This window comes from Dermacentor variabilis, chromosome 2, assembly GCF_050947875.1.
Source record: "Dermacentor variabilis isolate Ectoservices chromosome 2, ASM5094787v1, whole genome shotgun sequence".
NCBI classification, from domain to species: domain Eukaryota; kingdom Metazoa; phylum Arthropoda; class Arachnida; order Ixodida; family Ixodidae; genus Dermacentor; species Dermacentor variabilis.
This window is the reverse complement of record NC_134569.1, coordinates 96,302,854-96,320,724: the sequence shown is the minus strand read 5'-3', so window position 1 is coordinate 96,320,724 and position 17,871 is coordinate 96,302,854.

The window sequence follows — 17,871 nt, the reverse complement described above, 5'->3', positions numbered from 1 at the left end:
CGCCATGTCATCCCCGCCGCCGTCATGCTAACGTCGTTGTCGTCGTCGTCTTGCTGCTGTCGTCACAACCAGGTTCTTGTAACATGTGCACTATTGCTCGCCTTACACAAACACGTTGGCCCATATGGTAACGCTTTGCTGAACTCCAGATACCTGAAACATGCTTCGCATGACATCGATACCACAGTGCGTGGGATCTGAACAATGTATTAAGTTCCAAACGTCGCGAGTCAACAACGCAATGTTGTATTCATCTCCGTGCTCATGTGCACGGTTCGGCAACGTTTACGACGTACTGTGCGACAACTGGAAACATTTAATATCACCGTGTGCCGGGACGAGAAAGCCAGATACAGAAATTTCTTCTGTCCTATGGAGCCATCGGCGAACCCAAATGTGTTCACGTTTGTGTCTTGCAGTCTTATGATCTTATAGCCCACCATCGACGTGGACAGTTTATGTCCAGGCGCGAGCATTTATACATCTGAGAAATAAATACACCTACCATGTGCACTTATGGCGAAGTAGATTTCAATAATCTATTTTTTTTTCACTAAGTAAGGCGCACTTTTGCGAGTTTTTATTTCCGCACATATATTCGGCATTTTTCGGTGAATGCATTTTCCCAGATAAAATTTCACGGTCGACGTTTTTGGACGAGTAATGTTTCGCGTCAAGCTTATCAGGTGTTGTTTTCTGTGAATATCCGACTCACAAATTTTTACACGTTAAAACGGGTCGTATGACGGCACATTCTGTTTTTATTAGCTGTATGTGTAACCAATACATAGAATAACAAAGTTTTCTCGACGTAGTCGAGCGAGGGCATGGGAGCTATAACGTAAAACTATTCCAAATTTTTCTATTCCAATTCTGCTATCAGCCCTCCACGATTGGTCAAAAACTTTTTTCGACCACCGCCCATTTCACCTGTCTGTCACGCGACGTCACGAGAACCGCGATACCTCCCCATCTGATATGATGAGTGCACACTGATTATGCATGATTTCAGAGAAAAAAACAAAAACAATCGACCCCTTTTCGCCATTAGCCCTTGGTAAAAAGTTGTCGGGCTGAACCCACTTCACCTGCCTGTCACGCGACGTCACAAAACCGCACAAACTCACCGCGTCAAAGTGACGTGTACGCGATAAAGATGCATTAATATGCCGAACAAAACTGAATGTTTTTCGGAATAGCTGCAGGCTGCCCCGTTCTGAAAGGAATAAAAGATGGCTGCCGCCGATCACTGAGACGCTGGCTACTCGCACCTGCCGGAGAGCATGGGTGTATTTGCGTGCAATAAAACTTCTTGCATAGCCGTGTAACGTTTTCAAACACTTTCGGCACGTTTACTACCTCATTCTGCCAACTCTTCTTTGCTGAGGGTCAGTTTTAGCGTCATTCTTAAGCTTCCGTAACATGCCGCCGCGATTTTCGACCAGTCACCACAAGCAAAGTAAGGGAAAGCCGACCAATCGCAGACGCCGGCACCACCCTCTTCATCCAGTTATCGATTTTCAGTGCACTGGCTCTGCCCCAGTGAATCCCTCTCCACTTGAGCGTTCTCCTCGCCTCTTGTCAGCCAATTAGATACGACAAGCCGCTCAGTGTAGGCAATGTTATTCGTTTTTCAAGCAAACAAAAGTGACCTCCTATGAACGAGGAGAGCATTTGATTGGTCTGTTCAGACAACCCTGCGGGTGCCCTCCCGGTGCTTGGGTCGGTGGTTACGCAAATTTGACGTCAGGAAATTGGAATAGAAACGCATTGGAATAGTTTTACGTTATACGGCCCCATAACTCCGTACGATGATGCGACTATACAGGGATTAAAGAATGAGTGCATTTTACGTTGCAACACAAATATGATGAGGCTTTATTTGTGTCTTTATGCGGGTACACAGCTCCACATACATAAGGAAATGAGTAGTTATACACGATTCGGCGTCATCATCAGTGAACTACAAAAAATAATAAAGGATGTCTGCTAATCTGTTTTAAACCTTGGCCTCCAGCACAGATGCACGGTAACTCTGTGCTGAGGGGGGGGGCAACAAAAAGGGCAAATAAACTCGAAATTTCAAGATAACGCTTGAGACCCTTGGCGCACTAGGCGCGTCACATCGCAACAATTTACTTATAAGTGATCGCACGCCTCTTCCAGACGACGATCAAGAGTATTTCCAGTATATATTCATCCCCGAAATTGCGCTCTCATATGCTAAGTTTTATATTGGTTGCAATGCTAATAAGAACACTTGTAAGATCGCCTCCTTATGGGCCATGCTCCCGCAGTGGGTATGGGCCATATCCTTGGAAAAAAAAACAAGTAATTCACTGCACCTACCTTATCATACTGCTGCAATGTGGCGTATTTCTGCAAGGTTAAGCAAGCCGTGTCTTGGGACTAAACACATTTTAATGCCGACTAAATGTACCGCTTACTCTGTAAGATTAGTCCACCATGGTGGCTGAGGGGTACGTTCTTCACTGAAATCGGCAGCGAGCCCCATGCGCAAGCTACCGCTTATAAAGACCTATAGTTGGTTCTGCCGAGATTTTCGCTCCCTCGGTTTCAACCGAAAGCGCTGAACCATAACTATGCGCTACTGAACCTCTCACGCACGCTCTAGTCTAACCAACTCGCAGCAGTCAAACCGAGTTGGCGTCTGCGGCATTGTTCGCGCAGCCGAAGTGCAGGCGGAACCGGTTCACACTAGTGCTTTTCGGTCGCATCACTCGTATGCGCTTAGCCGTTGGTTTTACGCTATCTTTCTGGCGTCGTTACCTGAGCACAGCAACTACGTGAAAGGAAGCCGTAAAAACCAGACCTCCACGCGCTACGTGCATTCGCGAGTGCGGAAGCTGTTGACGACGTCTGTCTAAACGGCTTCCGGTCTCCTTGTGTGTTAGACCTTGACAATTATTCACTGTTACATTTCGGCAAATAGCGTGAGAGACATTTTAAACACCCCCAGATAAGATGCACCGATTGTGGACAACGGTATAAACATTAAAAGGGTTCGATGACGAATCTTGGCGATTTGCTTCTTCGCATTTCTCTCGTACTGTATCTCATATTACGGAATTGTAAACGCACTCGAACACGCCAGGTGCAGCGTATTCGACGACAACGATAAACGGCCAGTCCAGCACAGCCGTACTGCAACTTAGCTTCTTTTATTTTTTCTTATCAGCCAGAGCACATTCTTCGCGCAACCATTCAAACAAAGCTCTTGCATATTCCGTGATGGTACGGTCCGCGAAAACCCCACGCCACTGAGAAAGATGAAAATTGCGAAGGATTGAAACGCAGCCGAGGAAGAGGCGAGCAGGGACAGTGTGGAAATGACGGGTTGTTCAGCAAGCCCGCTGAGCACAAGCTACAGTTGTTCAACAAGCCCACTGAGCACAACTGCCATGTCATTGCTTTTCTTGTGTTTCCTGTTGGCCACCATAAATAGTAATGTCACTTGTTAACGATGCTGGCATTGGTTCAGATATCAATGTTTTTTAAACCCCCGCTTAATTTAAAAAAAAAAAAGCTCCGTCAGTATATACCAGAGATTGAAAGCCACCAAATGCTTAACTCAGCTTTTCTTAGAGCAGATACAAATGTGGCCTCTTGAGTTTTACTCTCAAAGTAGAAAAATATTTAAAAACGAAGGGGCGGGGCACTGCAAGGTTTAGTGCGTACGTGGGTCCAAGAAAGTCCAACTCCTGGTTTTATCGTCCCCATGATCGCGCTACACTGATGTATTTCGCGGAAACAGATCTGAATATTACATTTAAGCAGAGGTCGGTAAACTCTTTTATTAGTCGACGTACTGAGACTGACTCAGAATCAGACCAACTACTAAATGGCAGTTAGCTCGAGTGCATCGCAGAGGTGTGAGTCTGACTCTGAGTGAGCCCAGATGAGTAGAGTTTGGTGAGCTTGAGTCCCAGTAAGCATAGCGGAGTAGAATTTTGGTGAGTCTGAGTTGAAGTGAGCTCTGAGCGAAAAAAATCACGAAGAAACTCCTCTAGTAGTCCTCTAATTATGCCTAAGCATTGTGCCACTTGCTCATCTCATTAGCACGTCACTATCAATGTTATGAAACTTGATCCGACCATTATAAACCGTTATCAACCCTCATTGGTCGTTCGCTTATCATGTTCAATAGCGAACGTGACCACTGGGGTTAATTAAGGTGTAGTCAATTAGCCACAGTTAATTAAGATACAGTTACTAAGGCACTCGCACCCTCAACCTTTGGTGGGAGTCGAACCCACGACCTTTGATGTCAAGTAAGGTGAATTAAGGTTAATTTGGCGAAGCTGTTGCAAAACCACCTTGCTGAGGAATGGAATGGAATGCATTATTTATGGTTCGGATGCTTGTTTTGAGCGTGTTTTTTACTGAAACATATGCTGTTCTGTGTGTTGTATGGGTGATTTCAATGAATGTGCGCACTGCTCGCTTCACTTTGCTGAGCGCTTCTAGCCTCTGCCTTACGTGGCTATGAGCCATTCATTGTCTTGAGTGATGCACAAATTTCTCTACAGGTAGGCATACAAGTGCTTACGTATTTAAAAAATATTTCATGAGTGAGTATGGGTGAGTTTTGTCTATTTGACCGACCTGTGCATGTGGGTGCTTATGCGGCTGAGACAACTCTCGAATAAAATTTAAAAAAAACTGTTATCCCTAATTTTAAATGCCCCTGAATCAAGGCACATTAGTACTCCACGTGACTCAAGATAATCCTGAACCCCTCAGCGCAGCGCGCTCGATGTCCCAGGTGTAGCATTGACGGGCTCAACAATTGGTCACTTTCAGTTAAAAGCCACTTGGCGCCCTTTCTTGGAAGTGACCCAAGTACAACATTAAGGGCTGTCTATGAGCATCAAAGGACCTAGATAGATTTGTTCGATGTTTAGAGTAAAAGCGCAGGAACATCTTGAAAAATGAAATGAACTGTAAGTTTCTCCAACGCTGTGACGTCGGTGAAAAGCACCACGCACCAGCCAAAGGGAAAGTCGACAATTATAGACAAAACTGCTTGTTCGTAAAACGGTCGTGGCGACGCGTAGTGTCAGGCAATAGAGCAGACAAATAATTTGAGATATTTTGCCTCTTCGCTATTCTCAACATTCAGCAACAATATCCATGAAGCAAATTCTTAAAGCGTGCACATGTCTCTTGGTCTTAATCTTGATTTTCGATAAAACTCACGTCTGTAAAGGATAAATGCTTTTCCTTGCAGAGAATATTGCGACAGTCACGGCGCTCTATCTTTGTAGTATTTCGCACTGTTTCTTGCTTATAAAAAACTATAGACATGTATGTATGTATGTATGTATGTATGTATGTATGTATGTATGTATGTATGTATGTATGTATGTATGTATGTATGTATGTATGTATGTATGTATGTATGTATGTATGTATGTATGTATGTATGTATGTATGTATGTATGCATGCATGCATGTATGTATGTATGTATGTATGTATGTATGTATGTATGTATGTATGTATGTAGAGGAAAAGAAGGAGGGCACTATGCTTGTGCTAGTTATTCAGAGAACAAAACAAGCTATTTGCTGTATGTGACAGGCATGAATCACAGCCCTATTGTACTGCAGAGCTGGATTTCTTCATTTAATTGGCGTCTGTGCAGACGCCATATAAATAGAAAAGAATCCCGGTCACATATGTCGCGTGTCGACCATACCTGACGCCGACGACTGTTCTTAAAATTCTTTTTTTTTTGTGACGGACCTTCTGACAGTCAGTTCATATGATGCGCTTGTACGGGATAAATTCCACGGGAAGGTGAAACGTCAGAGGCTGCATTGCTATCCGTGAGCGCCGTTGGTTGACCTGTACTGTGGCCCTTTCGGAAAGCAGCGGTTGAAACCTATATCGTGCTGGCGCCTTGTTGATTCGTGGTTATACGGGCTGCGCGTGCTTTTCATGTGACTGCACACGCTTGTATGCACGTGGGCCGGCGCTGGAATGTTTCCTTTATTTATCTTGTTTGTGCATCAAAGTCCACCATCGAGTTCGACGAGTGCCCATGTAAGTCTAAAATTAGAACTGCTACTGTACGATTAAGTACAGATGCACTGTTCCAGTGAAAAACGAAAATCCACAGACGGCGTCGTTTGCAAATCACACGAAGGCGGTAGAAATGGCGTTGTATACAAGTAGCAGACGTGGCCAATAATCCACTATAAAAAGACGTTCATCAAGGCAATACTGGGTATTTGCTTTACTGTCTCCAGTACCGTTTGCGACGCATAAGAAAAGGTATGTTAAAGAAGTGTAAATATTTCCGTGGAAGAGTGGAAATTTGTGAAACAGGAGCAGCGATATCCAGTGAATTACATTTATTATACTCCGCAAGAAATCAAGTACTTGAGCTCTTCGTGTTGCCCAATATATACGCAGCTTTTCTTTTCCCTCCCCCGATGTTTCACATCACGCCGAAGAGTGCAGCACACAGTCTTAGTTAAACCAGTTAAGGCGCTTCCATGACAATGCTCACAGATATTTAAAGATGGGACTCGATACAAACTAGCAAACTATTTGCTGACTAAGCTTCAAAGCGAACATGAGAATTGATGATGTCTTGTCTCCAAGCACCATGACAACGACTACACGAAAATTACTAAAACTCTTTTCTGAAGCAAACGAGTACACAGTTTTCCATCGAACCGTTGATGCGGTTAGACATCCTCGCTTATACTCGAGCGCTGAAATACGCGGACGTAGATATCTCTACGCAAGTGTCGCCCACAAAAAAATGTCTTTTTTCTATGCTTAATTATAGGAGGAAAGGCCAAAAATGAACAGATATTATTTATGGAACGAAAATAAACCAAAAAGATTTAGTGACGTGATGGTGACGTGAACTCGTTTGATCGCTATAATAATAATAACCAGAAATATATTGCAGCGTGAAGAGAAACGTCACAGGCTCGGACTGTCTGAAGCGTAGTCACCCAGAACGAGTAAACGAAGCGTGCAATTAGTCCTGGACAAAAGGTGAGTACCAATTCCATCACGCACTACACTGGATTGAATCCCGACACACGCGCGTTTACCGAGTTATAAGCACGTACACCAGTCCGCGATGCGGTCCAAGGTGAACGGTAAGTACAGGTAAGCGCGTACAGGTAAGTAAAACACAAAGGCGACATAGAACGCGCGCGTGAGGCACAACAGTCAAAAGTGGGCTTCGTCGCATACGAGGCACAAATATGAATAAGGACAACTGCTTTTACAATGAGAATCCCAGCATTTTTTTTTCACAAGTCGTGTTTGTTCGCATCAGTCGCAAACATGTGTTTCCGCGCTACAAGTAAAACCAATTGACATCTCCATCTGTACCGGCCTTCTGCGTGGGGGGCACGCTGCTTGCCGCTGGCGTAATACGAACGTTATCAAATAGATGACTGCATTCTGCAAGTTAATGTTCTGTCTTGATTGTTTTCTTTACTAAATTTCCGGGCAGATTATCTACACTCGTTACCCGCCGTGGTTGTTTAATGGCTATGGCTATGGGCTGCTAAGCACGAGGTCGCGGGATCGAATCCCGGCCACGGCGGCGGCATTTCAGTGGGGGCGAAATACGAAAACGCCCGTGTGCTTAGATTTAGGTGCATGTTAGAGAACCTCATGTGATCCAAATTATTCCGGAGTCCACCCACTAAGGCGCGCCTCATAATCAAATCGTGGTTTTGGCACGTAATAGCCCGCAATTTAATGTTTTAATATGCACTCGTTATCGAAATTACCAAATTCTATCAAAATCGGAGGCGGGTATTACCACCGCCTCACACTAAACTGAACAGAGCTGAGTCCGTTACTTGGAGGCGACTACAAACAGAAACTTATACGAGTCCCGTGCAACTAAAAACTTTCTACCCCGATATATACGAGAGCGATACGTGCAAGCTATGCAAGTCTGTTAGAGCCACCCTTCAACACATGTTGTGGGGATGTCAAATATACCAAAATAAAATGGCAGTCTCCCCAGAAAATCTACGGGCGCGGTGGTCGGCCGTGCTGCTCAGCTCAGAACTCCAAGACCAACTTTGGGCCGTCCAGCGAGCCAAGGAAGCCGCACGGGAGCCGCAGCTCCCAGTGGCCATCTAGGCGGCCCCAGGCCCGGGCCTCCCAATCGCCGGATTCCAAATAAAGTTATCACACACACAATATGCACTCGTTGGCACCCTTATTTCGTTTAGGACTTGCATTGTGTTTCATTTTCAATCATTGTTTAATTTTGTGGCATGCTCCTCTCACTTCGTTTGCCTGATTTTTAAACTGCTCAGCAGACTTTTCTATATATTTCAAACAAAAGCGATTGTCTGGACCTCCTTCGGCGATTGCAGCAGCAGAACTTGTGGAACGCAGCCACAGAAAGGAATGAATAGACGTAGACGCAGCTGCAACTACGTCTATTCGTTCCCTTCTGTGGCTGTGTTCCATAAGTTCTGCTTTTTCAATCCTCTAAGAATGAACCAACTAGCTCAGTTAAACACCCTTTTGAGTCTCAACCTCATTTCTCTCCATTTAACTTGGCCCCAAGAACGGGGCACTGTCCTGCATAGCCTACCTGTCATTCATTCTTTTCTCTCTCCTTGCCGGCCTAAATGACACTTGACGCAGGTACGCGTATTCTTATTATAAACGGTCATACAAGCAATGCATTTAGTTGTTATGTTGATGAACCGAGGGCTACCAGGGACGTCGCCGTGCGTTCTACATATGCATATTATTTATTACCGCCATAGCTTGCACTGTCGGGAACCAGCTGGTAGTTCAAATTGAAGCGTCTCACTGCTGCGTCCTTCGTATCCCACTACCTTTAAAACACATTCCTTGTTGTTGTCGCATGCTTGACGCAAGCCTAAGCTCGACATGGCTTTGTCTTCAGCTGCTCCGTTCTCAATTTGGCGGCCCAGCTCGGGCTGAGCGGACAGCTGGCGAGTGGGGTCGAGATTACGGGGTGTTGCACTAAACGAGTGCACAAGAGTAACAGGTTCTCGTCTACATCATGCATGTCCTTATTCTGCTCGAACTGTTCGCTTCATTTTTTTTTTCACCGCATGTACACAACAGTCGTGTTCGGTTTTCTCGCTTACATTATGTGCGTGGTGTAAGTAAAATAGAGCAAACAATGCACAGCCTACACCGCGACGGCTAACGCCAACTACCACTTATGAAATAAGTGAGCGAGAAGTCTTTTATTTAATATACTGGGTGTCCCACGTAACTTGTGCCAAAATTTTTAGAAATATATTCAAGTGCCTTTTAGCAAGAGCCAGTTAGGGAGTCAAACAGCAGCTCCTCAGGATCAAATAAAGTTCGTTATCTATCTGCCTTTTAGCTGGACAGAACCAAGGTAATGTTTCTTGCCGTTGCTTGGATCAAGTCAGCATATGTTATTTTGTTTCGCCTAATTATATATTTTGTTAATAATAACTAAAAACCGCTCAAATATTACATTAAGAGTAAAGGTGCCGATGGGAAAATATGTCGAACATCCTGAAAAACTCCGGATCCAGCTTTCTGTTACTCAATACGGGCTGCAAAAAGTTATCTCCAAGCCTGAAAGAAAGCCCGCGAAGCACCAAAAAGTGCCAGGCGGCTAGTGACAGACAGACAGACAGACAGACAGACAGACAGACAGACAGACAGACAGACAGACAGACAGACAGACAGATAGATAGATAGATAGATAGATAGATAGATAGATAGATAGATAGATAGATAGATAGATAGATAGATAGATAGATAGATAGATAGATAGATAGATAGATAGATAGATAGATAGATAGATAGATAGATAGATAGATAGATTTGGTCAGTGCGGTCTCAGACGATTGCCCCATGCGCGCGACAGCATGAACGTGCAAGAGCTCATAACTTGATCCCAGATAATAAAGAGAAGCAAAAGCGCCGTTTCAAATGCATGCCACGAAAGCGACAATCTACGTCATCAGGCGCTGCTCGACCTAGAATGCTCATCAAATGTCGCAAATATTTTTATCAGTTCTGTACAGAGTGGGGTAAAGTTTCTATAAGCAAAGATGCAATGAAAAAGGAAGGAAAAAATTTCTTCTCACACTCTCACAAAGGATGACGTCAACGTGGTGCAACGCAGCGCTTTGGGAACGTGTTGTTCTCACGAATATGTCACGTGTGTCTAGGAGCAAGTAAACGTCTTTCCACAAAACAACTATGCAGCAATCACTGTCACGAGGCCGGCCTTTCAACCCTGCAGGTAGGATCTAGCACACTGCGCAGAATAGCCGAGTGATTTGCGCGGAAGCTAAGTATATGCACGGATGCAGACTGACACGTGACACTGAGGTGTCGTTCGTCAATGAATCTATGCGTGTTTGAGAAACGTGACGACTCCATGACTACTTCCAAGGTCTCCTTCGGCAGATAAGGGGAAAACGCAGTTACAAGGTCCTTCAAGTAGCTGCGGCAAGCGATCACTAGTACATTCGAAAGCAAAATTTCTAGATATTTACACATATCGGTTACCCGCACCGAACAGACTGTCACATTGCGCTGTGTAGAGCCTCGGAGAGCGATCGCTTCCGGTAGAATTTGCGCACCATTTAAGTACGGCCACATGCCTACCATTGAAAACAAAGCATATCTCGCTGAAGTAAATGTTTGCGCAATCAACTGCAACTCACACATTCCGTGTGTGTTCGAGCACGTAAGTACTACGTGATAAGCGGGCCGGACAAGCAGTACCTTGCATTTTCTTTATTTACGATTTGCTTTGCTCGGTGTGAGTAATGTTTTTTTTTCTTCTGAATAATGTCTGCACGTTGTACTGCTGAAGCGGTCGGCTTTATATCAGAATGCTCATTTTGTGTCTCTGTTACAGTTTATCTGAGTGGAGCAGACAGGACGCTTCTAAGTTTGCGCAGCTTCCTGGTTTCCCGGATGTGGAAAACGCGCTCACACCATACGATATATTTGCGATCCAGGTCTTGTTGCCTTAGCTACAGTGCGTTTTTACCTTACCACAAAAATATATACGTAAGCTCTTCCATGGCGACATTCTTTATTAACTTATGCATTCTCCGGAAAAACGAATCTTAGTATCACTGCGAAGCTGCTGACCGTAGCATCTTTCAGTTGTTTTTAATATTTTATTTTTGTTGTTGTTGAACGAATGACTGCCCAATAAAGGTATTTAGCCCTTTTAATGTCGGGTGTTTTCCGTCGGACAACTAATTTGATTTCTAAGTAACACGTTCACAAGTTTTAAATTCAAGTGTTATTTATTGGCGATACTTTCCTGAACATTTTACGGTTTTCAAAATTTGAAAATGAAAGCAAGAACTAAGACCTATGCGAGCTTTTCCTGATACATCATGGCCTCTTTGTCGCTGATTCCCTTAAGGACACCTCTCAATCAACATCGAATACCTCTAAATCCGAATTAATAAGGAGAGCTTCTTTTTTAAATTTCTGCAACGATTACAAAAAACACACACCCAAAAGAAAGGACACGCGGGCTTCTTGCGTAGTTCCGCCATGTCGGAAAACGAAACCAGCGAGGAACACCGACAGTCGATAAGCTTTGTCGCACCATCTGTCGTATAAAAACTAAACCTGCCATAAAATTTTTAGATTAACGAACTCGAGTAAACGGCGCAACCAGTGTACGGGTGTTTTAAGTTAACGTATCATCTCAGGCAAGGCCAGAAATGTAGATGGCCGTCCAGACGAGTGCACTCGGTTACGGCACCTAAAGGGGCAAAATAAACCTCAAATATGCAGTGAACCACAATGAAACGATGGATGCTGCAAAAATATACAAATCAAAGTGCGAAATTGTAGGTTCATAATGCGCATTTATACTGGTGACATTTTTACGAAAGTCGAATAAGTCTTCACGTACCTGTATACTTTTGTATATACATGACTCGTGTGCATGCCTTGTGATGCTGCACGCATTCAGTATACCTGTTTTATTCTTGGCTGCCTTATTGCTGACTTATTAAGGTCTGTGCCCACAGTTTTACGTGCCATGTGCTCAAATACATGCTTGTTGTTCTACAGTCAAAGCTATATGAGGCCGAACGTTCTATGACTACAGGTCAAGTACTCCGTGTGTTACTGCCGCTTTGCATCAGTTTCAATGTTACCTGCATACCTTAAATGCGGGTATTTTGGTCATTCCAAGTCGTTCATCGTGTACGCATTGTAAGTGCGTACGGAAAAAGAAAAAAAGTTCCCGTAGACTTGTGCAGGGGGACGTGGCACAGGCGCGACGCGCTTAATTTCAGCGAAGCAAGGTCACAGACGAAGAACCCACGGTGTCTCGACCATCTTGCCGGCAAACATGCGTACCTCACCGCTTCCAGTCACCTAGCCTATAGCCACAGCTGTTTCGCTGGCGGCACTGTACACTATACTGCCTAACAATTAGCGCTTCGTAGTCAACATTCATCACATGACACACTTTCAAACGCTTGGTTCTCAGCGCATATGTACCCCGAGAAGGACATCGGGTATGCGCCTGCAAATATTCAGGCAGAAATAGTGAGCTGCTTGCTTACAACACATTTAACCGTAACTTCACTGCTCAAGTTAGCGTTTCCAGGATTCCGACAGACCTTTGGAAAGATTCCACGGCGCTGCCAATGCGCCCAAAACGTTCAAGTCTTCGCAGCAGGTGTTTCTCAGCACGCAGTTTATTCCAACGAAGTTTCATATCTATAATTCAGTGCCTCATAGTTTGCGAACGGCAAATTGCTTTATAGCTCCCGACAAGCCTCGAGAAGAGTCCCCAATAGCGCAAACTGGATAACATCCCACAGACGCCTTAAAAGAATCTTACAGTTTTGGAATTTCCTCAACATGCTTCTTTTCTAAAATACAGTTTGTTCTTATTATGCTTTATCGTGATATACCTGATCTGAACCGGCGCACTTCTTGTAGAGCTCCATGCTAGCCATATTCAACAGAAATTTAGCAATTTTCCGCAGAGCGGATAGCTACTACACGCTTTTCTAACTTTTCTCCACAACACCTTCGATATTCCCAACATCCTCTAAATTTCACTATACTGGCTTCAATAGTTTAAAAAAAAAAAGTTTTGTCGACATTTGGTGCGCTCTGACATTGACCACAATATCTAGTCGCAATAATAGCTTCACTGAAAAGTGACAGAGTATAGAAATGATACAGCGTACAGCAAGGACAAAATAATTTTGCTTACGTAATTGCACTATTGTGTTGTATTTGCACTATACAAGATTATCATAGCTTCGCATGTGGTATCAAAAACCGCAGCGAAGTGGTCGCTTGTAGCCATGAGCTGAAGAAACGCGGGTCGCGATGTTAGCCTTTTTTTATGCTTCAGTTCTTCGAGTACAAGGGCACTGAACGAAGCTTCCCACGATATGCAATGCGGTGTAGTGAACTCCTATGCAAAACCACCTTGATAATCTTGGACTGCATCGTGTTCATGTGTGGGTTTGGAAATTATCTATACCATGTGTCCCAGCTAACATTACCCATTCTGTTCAGAGAGAAAAATGATTATAAGAACACAGCCCAACATACAATTATAAGGCCTACGGTATGTCATCAGAGGTCTGACAACAGAACACCGTTGGACTTATAATCTTATCTTGCAACGTAGTTTTTATATCTTTCTTTTCTTTACACCGCCTGGCTAAAGTTAGCTGAGACAACCTGTATATATGTATGTTGGGACTCAATATAGTGTGGGATAGAACCTGTCCTCGCCTCTCGTCTCCCTATGAATTAGTGTGTCCAGGACTATAGCGGACATCATTTACTCCGGGGTTTAAGATATGCTTCCCATATCGCACCCCTCCAGCGCATTCAAAATCAAGCGCATCGTATCATTACTCACAGACCCTAGAGCGCACACATGACCAACATTTTCAGAAGTCTTCATATTCTTCCCGTAAACGAAGTGTTAAGCTTTAATATAAGTGCCCTTGATTGCCAGTTGGTAAAAATCTTAGCCTACCGTACCTCATATCTATACAGCAGCTCACTAATCCCAATAACACAAGATTTCCGTTCTATAACAAAATTTTATTTCCAGAAGCACGCACGGATTATGCCAAAGGAAGAACTGCATTTGCTGCGATAAAATGCTGGAATATCTTGCACTCTACTGCTGAGAGAGCTCCTTTATTTAAGGAGTATCTTCAGACACATATTCTAGCCATTTCGTCTGATGTATTTTGTATTCCGTCAGCTTCTGCAGCAATATCGATGTATCTGCTGGTCCATCAGATTATTTGTATGGTGGTGATTTGTATGGTGTATTGCAGTGCTTTTAATAATCTAAATTTTATTATGCTCTTCTGTAGTACTGCATTCGCGAATGTAAGTTTTGCTTTGGGCAGTTATGAGTGCTTTCTTCCTATGGTGCTTTCGCATTTACATTTTTTCTTCTCTCTCTTTCTCCCTTTTATTTGATACTTACTTTTACTATTTATTTATCATAACTAATGAACTTCTTTGGTAACCTTTGAAGATAAGTTAGATGGAATGGAGTTACCACTGTACCATCTTTGGTCGATTGATTTCCATTGTACAGTTGTATGATCTCCTGCATATAGCTCCTGCAATATTTATATATAACGGTTGCAAGAGTTCCGAAATCATCCTTGAGCTAGCGAACCTCTTTCTGCATGTTTCCATCTAATGTACTCATATTTCGAATGCTTTCTGTAGCTGACTCCGCTGTATAATTTCCGTGCCTGTGACGGCACTTGTTATTTTACAGTATTTTCCTTGCTAGCTAGTCTTACTATTGCGTGAAAACGAGTAGGCATCATCATAATAGGTGTCTAGATCTCCTTTTTTATCTTCATTTCAATAAAAAAAACTCACAGGACGATTACGAGTCTGCAATGTGAATGTTTGAGCGTTAGATGTGGTGGTTTGGGCATTTTCGTTGCCGAATCGAGCTCGCCGAATCGCTTGCTTCGAAGGTCCTGCTTCTTCCTTGAAATTTCAGTGTAAATAATGTTTTATAGCGTTTTGGTTTAAACTTCTACGTTCCCCTCTGATGCACGAGCGCTTGCCTGTTTTCTAAGCATACACTAGCGCAGCTGAATACAGTACGACGGAACGACCATGGAATGCTGATTCTAAAATGATAAATATAGTGTAACGACGACAGCGTGAAGACGACAGAATAACAATAGGATGACGATTGTGAAATGATGAAGATATTGGAATGACGACGGCTTGATTTCGATGGTATGACGACGGCAGCATAACGATGAATGTATGACGACGATGACGTGACGAAGACGGCGAGACGACAACTGTATGACGACGATGGCCTGATAATGATAGCGTGACGAGGATGGCACATACCCTGTGGCCTGACGACATACCCAGCGGCACACACCTATGGGACCTCTAGGCTGCGCTATATCTCCGGGATCGGCCCAGCACTGTGGACGGCACCAACGGCACAAAACTGAGCAGCGGCCTATTAAAAGCTAACGCTATAAAAACACGTGCACGTTTTGCTATTTGGAGAGCTACTCTGTAGTTCTGACTTCGTGTGGCTAATGTTGCTCCTGTTCAAGCCGCTGGGTTGAACTGAAGTTTTAACGTGAACCGTTGTCAGATGGGAAGAGGACTTGGCACCTTTGAAGGCGCCGCGTCCATGAGCGTTCTTGTACTCATCAACCCAGCATCATCCGATACATTGACCCCGGTTCTCCCCCTCAACCCGGGCTGACTGGGTGGGGGGACTTGGTTCGGGCCAACGGTCCTTCCCGGACACGGGGGCTGTTGTGGTGCAGCAACACAGAGTTACCGCATTCAACACACAAACAGCCATGTCGGTCTTACAGGACTCAAGCCTGACTGACCCTCGGACTGCCTCGGCGCAAAAGAGGCCGAGGCATACAACCATGGAGAGCACCAAAGCCGTCCGCGGAGCAGCGCGACCAACCAAGGGTGCGCCACCACCGGTTCCAGCTCTGGGTTCCACTGAACCAAACAAAACCCCGCAGATCTACTGGCGCACACGGCCGAGTCGAGCGACCTTAGGAGCATGCATCATAACCTAATGGATAGCTTTCCACCTGACTCATCAAAAATCACTGCAGGACGGGCCCACACTTGGAGAAACTTCTTTTCGCCCAAGCGGTGCCGCTCCCGGGTGAGATGGAACCAGACCTCCTTCCGTGCTTTCGCAAGCACTTCGTGAAGGCCCGGTGCCCTCCCCCCGAAAACTGCATCGCGGCGTGCCAACCAAACTTGGTAGGAGCACTCGGCGAGGAGAAGCACGAACTGGTTGACCGCCTGATTAGGCAATGGGTGCAAAAATCGAACTGTCTGATAAGGAATGCCTGGGAGATTAAAAAGACTAGCAATCCTACAGAGAAGAGCTGCACGAAGCAAACACTGCGTAAAGGCATGAACCGAGTCCTCACGAGCGCCACAGAACGGACACACTCCACTAGCCGGTACGGCTGTGAAGGGCCTGTAGCCCAATGGCAGGCACACTCGCGCCAGGCGATACATGAAAGTGGCTCGCCTAGCGTCGAGGAAACTGGCCGTGATGAGCTTCCAGTTTGGCCTGTGAATGGACAGGTCATACATTTGGCAATGCGGGGGGAGGCCTGGGGTAAGTATGCCTACTAATTCTTGGAGTGGAGTTGAAACTACGTCGATGTCGGGGCGAACCGTGCGGAGGCTTACCAAAGAGTTGGAAGCCGCCGCATAAATGGTGGACGGGGTACCTGAGCGAGGAACACAGTGGGAAAATGTGCTCTGCGAAAACAAGCGGAGTCGGGTGCTAAGGAAAAACGAGGTAAAGCTTCGAGTCAGGAGCATATCCGAGTTAAGAGCGACCTGGGTCCATCTGACGTGTAGAGCAGTAGCCACGATACCCAGGTCGGGAATTCTGAGTCCTCCCTTATCCCTGGGCAACTTGAGCACCCGCCTAGCTACACAACCATTTGTGCCCTTCCAAAGGAAGCGAAAGAGGACCCTCTCCAAGATATGCTTGGTTCGGGTTGGAACAGGAGACACACACGCCACATACGTCAGGAACGAAAACAGAATTGAGCTCAGGATTGTCGCTCGACCAGTCAATGGACATGACAACGCGCTGAACTCCTGAATTCTGGTTTCAAGCTTCTCCTTAGCCTGTTGCCAGTTTTCAGGAGACAGACCATCTGGTTCGAATTGGAAGCCGAGAATGCGCAGCCGCGTTTTCACGGGGAGACCATGAACGGGCTGCGGACTGGACGGAGTGGACGGAGTGGAGTTCAAGTAGATGGCTGCACTTTTCGACCTATTCAACCTTGCACCACTCGCCTTGCAGTAACTGTCCATGACCTCCAAGACGCCGCAAGTTGATGCTTCGTCCGGGACGACAATGGACAAGTCATCCGCGTAGGCAAATAGTGCAACCGGAGGGGAACCTGGTGGGAGGAGGAACCTACCAATTCTGCTGTCACAGAACAACCTCTGCAGAAGCGGTTCAAAAGCGAGTACGTAGAGGGCAGGTGAGAGGGGGTCCCCCTGCCGTACACCACGTCCCACAATGAACGCCTCCGAGACGCGGTCCCGTATGACAACATCAGAAGTCGGTCGAGAATACAAAGCTTGGACCATCTGCCGAAAACCCACACTAAAACCAGCCTCTTCCAAAACACGGAAAAGGTACCTATGGCTAATAATGTCGAAAGCCTTCTCCTGATCAAAGGAGCAAAGAATACCTGGAAGTTTCCTGGTGTTTGCCCAGAGGAGAAGGTCCCTCACTGCTAAACCGTGAATCTGAGTAGAGCGCCCCTGGACACTACATGCCTGGTACGGACCCA